Consider the following 6,221-nt stretch of genomic DNA (forward strand, 5'->3'; position numbering starts at 1 on the left):
TGCAGGGGACAGAGGATTGGGCACAGCTGGCCTTGGTGGCAAGGACTGCTGAGTTCCGCTCCTAGTGCTGGGCAAATTACTTAGGGCCAAGTCCTGTGGCCCAAATAGAGACTGCAGCAGGTCCAGAATGCAGCAAACATGAACCGTGCAGATCTCCCAGCCAAACCATCCCCTGGGGGAAAGGGACAGAAGCCTTAGTGGTGGCTGGGGAGTGGCTCTGCTGCCTTGATGGGGAAATTCTGATCTCCCCAGCATGCAACCCCTTCCCCTGGACTGTGCGCTAGTGAGAAGATATGACCATCCACCACTTTGTGCCTCAGTTTCCCCATCTCAGGTGGGGATAATAATACTTGCTCCCCCACCTCATGCTGGTGTTTTAGAGATGTCGAGTTAATTGTTAGATGCTTCGGAAACGTGCAGTGCTAGGCAACAGTGATATGGCCCTATCAGCCGACACAACTTGCTCTATTTGCTTTTATGCGTGCAAGCCGGGATGGCTTTACAGGTCCCTTATCAGGCCCTCGCCCTTTCCAGCAGAGGGGGAAGGATAGGGGAGAGCGGCAAGTGGGCAGTGAAATCTAGATCAGGGTTTTCTTTTAGAGGGGCGCTAAGCCCAATTCATTTCTGATTCCAAGGGACTCAACAGACTAGAGGGAGTCTGTCTGAGTGCAGAACAGATGTGGAGAAATGACAGACTGGAAAGGTTTGTGCCCACCTGGAATGGATTCTGGGTCTGTCCCATGTTCCGGAAGCAGCTGGTGCCAACAGGAGCCTGAGCCCTGGGCAAACACTGGCTTCTGATTTCAGAGACGGGCAGCAGGTGGCAGAAGCAGCAGCAGCAGCAGCAGCAGTGCACACGTACTCCAAGGGCTGTGGGTTTCATTTGCTGCAGCTAGTGCAGCTAGAAAACAAACAGGTCTCACATCTGCTGAAGAAGGAAGTTTTGTGGCTAGACTCTTGCTGAGCAGGGCTGGCATAAGGTGTGCTGCCCCGCGGTGCCCCCTGCTTTCTCTAGACATGTAGCAGGCCCATGGGACGTGGGCTCGATTCCACCTGCCTCCCAGAAAGCAATGCGACGTTCCCTTTGCCCTTCAAGGCTTGCCTCCCCCCCTTTTCCCTCTCTTCATTCCCAGCTGCTCTTGTAGTGCACTGCACGGTTGGGAAGCACTGTGTGTGCATGTGTGTGTCGGGGATTAGATGTGTGGAAAGGGAGAGTACACGCCACTCCTGTGGGGGCGTAGGAATAAATCTATCAATTATACATGCTCTGCTCATGGCCCCATGCACAGGGAACTGAAAGACAACAGGGTCCAGGCCTGATGCAAATGTCATAGTTTGCTTTTGAATAACAGAAAAGACGACAAACCCACACGGATGACAAATGCCACAGCAGTAAAAAGGGAACTCCCGGACGGTATGTAGCGAGCTGGTCTGTAGTGGCGAGAGTGAGCTAAATGCTTCTGCAAAGGGCTGTCTGGAAGTTTAGAAATGAACACATCCCAAAGGGGAGACACGCACACTGCACAGCGCTCGCTGCCCTGCGTCCTGGGCGCTGCTGGAGTAAATTCTGCTCTTAGGAACCTGTCAGGTTATGCAGTTACAGCTCTAGCTATCAATATCAATATCCATCCCAACTGCAGAGGTGAGCCAGACAGCAAAGCCATGGGATACACTGTAGTTACCAGGCAACTTGGTTGGGTCCCCTGCACTCTGCCCACAAATTCATTTCCAGCCCATCTAGCAGCTTTGGATAGACAACCTTTCAAATACAACAAATCAGCCTGGCACAGAAATGGTTTCTTCCACCCCACAGATGTGGAGTTGCACCTTCCCTCCCTCAAAACTTCACCATCTAATGGGGCAGAACAGGGACTAATTAGTGCAGCACCAGCACCATTTAAGGCCCAATGTCTTGAGATCCAGCAAAACTGGAAACAGAAGCTTTATATCGTTGGGCGAGAGTCCCAGCTTCCCAATGGGGGACACACAGCTCTTGCTCCTACCTCTGGAAGGTCTGGAGATATTGGACTTTAAAGTCATATATTTATGTACAGCAAAGCTATCTGAGGCTATGGTAGGATGCTTTATGGCTCCTCCTGAGCCTTGTACATGTGTGTTCATGTGGCCAGATTTTCAAAAGAGCTCAGTTCCTGACTAGGCACCTCAATAAAATGGCCAGATTTTCAATAGGGCTCAGCACTCAGTGACCCCCTCCCATTGTTTTCATTGGGAGCTTTTGGGTGCTGGACTGTTTTAAAATTTGGACCATACTCACTCAGGCACATACCTACATCGATGGAGGGATGCAAAAAATAGTCCCAATACAAAATGTTAAGCTCCCTTAAACATTTTTTTAACAAGTTTTCTGTAAACTATCTGGCATGTACAGGATATGTGATTACGTGGCATAATGGCGTTCTGGGCATGCATTTGGGATGACCTTCAATTCTTGGCAACCTTTGAGCATTGGCCTGCTAAACCCAGGGTTGTGAGTTCAATCCTTGAGTGGGTCACTTAGAGATCTGGGGATTGGTCCTGCTTTGAGCAGGTGGTTGGACTAGATGATCTCCTGAGGTCCCTTCTAACCCTAATAATCTTTGATCTCTATGACCTCTTGTGAATAACAGGGTTATTACAAACTCATCCTGAGAAAACTTTTATACTGCACAATACAGTAGTCTTGCATGTGTTACTATTGGAAATAATTTTGGAGAACGAATACACTTTCCACCTTTTTTATTTGTTTGCCTTTTTACATGTGCCTTATCTTGGGCAATGAAAATAGACTAACGGCAGAAAATCAGAAAGTGAAACTGACTAAAAACAAAACTACAACTGACTAGATATTTCAACAAACCAAACTGCAAAATAAAGAAAAATGCAGCCGACTAGGCTTTTCCTGATCACCTTTCGACTGTTATCAGGCTCTTTTCAGCAAAGCAGAAACTGACTGAGGCACTGATCCTGCAAACACTTAGGCACATATTCAAGTTTAAGCTGGTGACAATCCTATGGAAATCGAAGTTAAACATATGCAGGTTTGCAGCCTAGTGCTGCCAACAGCATAAAGGGAATAGGGTGAAAATAGAGAAGAGAGTTCTTTTCCTGCTAACTTCTTTCAGTTATCAGCAAAGTGGTGTTATTTCTAACCAGAATAGAGTATTTTTAGATAGAAGTGGAATTTTCACGGCAATGATGCCCCTTTAATGTTTGTGAAGAGCACTGAAATGCTCAGCTGGAAAGTTCTATAAGTATTATTATCATTTATTATTAATAAAGCCATTCTTTTTAACAAAACCTAAATGTCTGACCTGGCAGTGACCTCTTGGTATGATACAGAAGAGCATGTTGCTATATATTCTGTGCTCTGCTTCTCAGTAACTGGGGTATTTCCTACATATAAAGTCTCTGCATATGTCACACACAAATGCACAAACAAATATAGAGGAAAACCCTCATTTTTCGGAGAGATTTTTTTCTCTTGTTGGATGTTTGTGTGTTCTTAAGTCATGGAGGGTTAGCAAAGAGATCTGCATTTCTTAGGGAGGTCCTGATCACTATGGGAGTTCTAAATCCTCTGGCGACTAATGGGCAGGAGACTGGAAATGTTTCATTGTGTATTAATGAGCCCTCCTAAGAGTTCATTCCCTCTTGGGAAGGAAATGTAGAATTCGCCTTGGCAGAAAAGAAGTTTGTCTCCTTGTGGTCATGTGGTATGGAAGCCATATGGTTGCTAACAGCAGAGTTGTCTTGAAATGACCTTTGTGGTCCTGCCTAAAGGCTGATAATGAAGGCACAAGATGTGAAGCTGACAGCCAGATGTGGGTTCTCCTTGTGGCAAGTGAAGTCCTAGATGAAGAGAGCTTTGCTATTTTCTGCTCCGCTGGGGTATGACTCCTTTGTGAAGAAAACAGGAGTACTTGTGGCACCTTAGAGACTAACAAATTTATCTGAGCATAAGTTTTCGTGGGCTACAGCCCACTTCATCAGATGCATAGAATGGAACATATATAAATATATACAGAGAAGATGCCAGAAAAAACTTTTGTAGTGATAATCAAGATGGTCAATTACAGAGAGTTGATGAGAGGTGTAAGGATAGTTATCATATGGAAAAGATTCTAGTAGTGTAATGACTCAGCCATTCCCAGTCTCTATTCAAGCCAGAGTTAATGGTATCTAATTTGCAAATCAGTTCAAGCTCAGCAGTTTCTCGCTGGAGTCTGTTTTTGAAGTCTTTCTGTTGTAGAATTGCCACCTGGTCTGAGTGGCCAGAGAGGTTGAAGTGTTCTCCTACTGGTTTTTGAGTGTCATGATTCCTGATCTCAGATTTGTGTCCATTTATTCTTTTGCATAGAGACTGTTTGGTTTGGCCAATGTACATGGCAGAGGGGCATTGCTGGCACATGATGGCATATATCACATTAGTAGATGTGCAGGTGAACGAGCCCCTGATGGCGCGGCTGATGTGATTAAGTCCAGTGATGGTGTCACTTGAATAGATATGTGGACAGAGTTGGCATTGGGCTTTGTTGCAAGGATAGGTTCCTGGGTTAGTGTTTTTGTTCTGCGGTGTGTGGTTACTGGTGAGTATTTGCTTCAGGTTGGGGGCTGGCTGTAAGCAAGAACTGATCTGTCTCCCAAGATCTGTGAGAGTGAGGGACTGTCCTTCAGGATAGGTTGTAAATCTTCGATGATGCGCTGGAGAGGTTTTAGTTGGGGGCTGAAGGTGACGGCTAGTGGCGTCATGTTGTTTTCTTTGTTGGGCCTGTGCTGTAGTAGGTGACTTCTGCAGGAGTGGTGCCAGGGTTTTTGGCGCCCTAGGCGGGGGTCCTTCCGCGCTCCCAGTCTTCGGGGCACTTCGGCGGCGGGTCCCGGAGTGAGTGAAGGACCCGCTGCAGAATTGCCGACGACGACCCAAGCGCGGAAGGACCCCCCGCTGCCGAATTGCCGCCTAGGGTGGCAAAATGCCGCCTTCCCAAATCCTGGTGCCCTAGGTGACCGCCTAGGTCACCTAAATGGAAGCGCCGGCCCTGGACTTCTGGGTACTCTTCTGGCTCTGTCAATCTGTTTTTTCACTGTACTGTAGTTTTAAGTTGCAGTACAGATGGGTACTGTAGTTTTAAGAATGCTTGATAGACATCTTGTAGGTGTTTGTCTCTGTCTGAGGGATTGGAAGGGGTATGACAGAGGAAGAGATGGCTTACAGTAGTTATGCAATGACTAACCTGGTGTGAGGGGGCCCTTTGAAAACAGGGAAGGAAATATGGATCAGAGTCAAATGGATTTTCAAACTTTTTTTCGGGTGGTGGAAGAAGGGGGTATTTCCAATGACGAAGGATATGGTGGGGATTTTTTAAACAGAACCACATCATCGCTTTGCCTCAGGCCTAGGTCACAATTGGGGTGGAATAATAATAAAAATAACATAAATAGCACTTGTCCTGGCTGCTGTGGGCAGAGAGGATTCTCGTGCTGGTGCTGCCACCTTCCCTTCAAACACGGACATAGCAAACAAGAATTAGAAGAGGCTGAAAGAAAAACAGGCGTGGCCAGTTCTTGTTGCTTTGCCCTTTATTCTCTGCCTCCCAATTCTCAGCCAGACCTGGCTGGAGGGGTGGATGAATGGGCTTTCTGGATGAAATGTATCTCCTAAAAATGCAAAGAAAATTACACACTGGGCATAAAAACAAGGTTTAATGGATTTGGGAAGAGTATTTTTTTATTATTGTATCATCTTTAATGAATGTACATGTTGCCCTGCGGGGTACCTCCTTATTCAGAAGATGAAGTGGAAGTCCCAGTTCTTCAGACATTGTATGTCTAGCCTGGACAAAGGACTAAATAATCTATTGACTGGAACTATCTTGTACTGCCCAGAGGAAGAACTAAATGGCATAATGTATCTCTTCCATCTCAAACTTCTTTGATAGGGTGTTTTTCATAATTAGTGCTAGTCTGGGGCTATAGAATAGCAAACTGATATGTTAGGGGTCCCAACTGTGTTAGAGGGTTGTTGCTGTTAGATTTGTTTCATAATCTGGGAAATTGGCATAATTACAAAGACAGCATATAGTGGGAGTTATCGATTCCCCTCTCCCTGTACCACCCGGAAAAGATGCAGGCTCACCGAAAGCTGACTGTATTTCTGATGGCACTGCCCTTACATTGGAAACCTGAAACAGATGTCCAAGGGAAGTACTACATGGCTACTGATCAGG

The sequence above is a fragment of the Gopherus evgoodei genome, chromosome 14, assembly GCF_007399415.2.
Source record: "Gopherus evgoodei ecotype Sinaloan lineage chromosome 14, rGopEvg1_v1.p, whole genome shotgun sequence".
NCBI lineage: Eukaryota > Metazoa > Chordata > Testudines > Testudinidae > Gopherus > Gopherus evgoodei.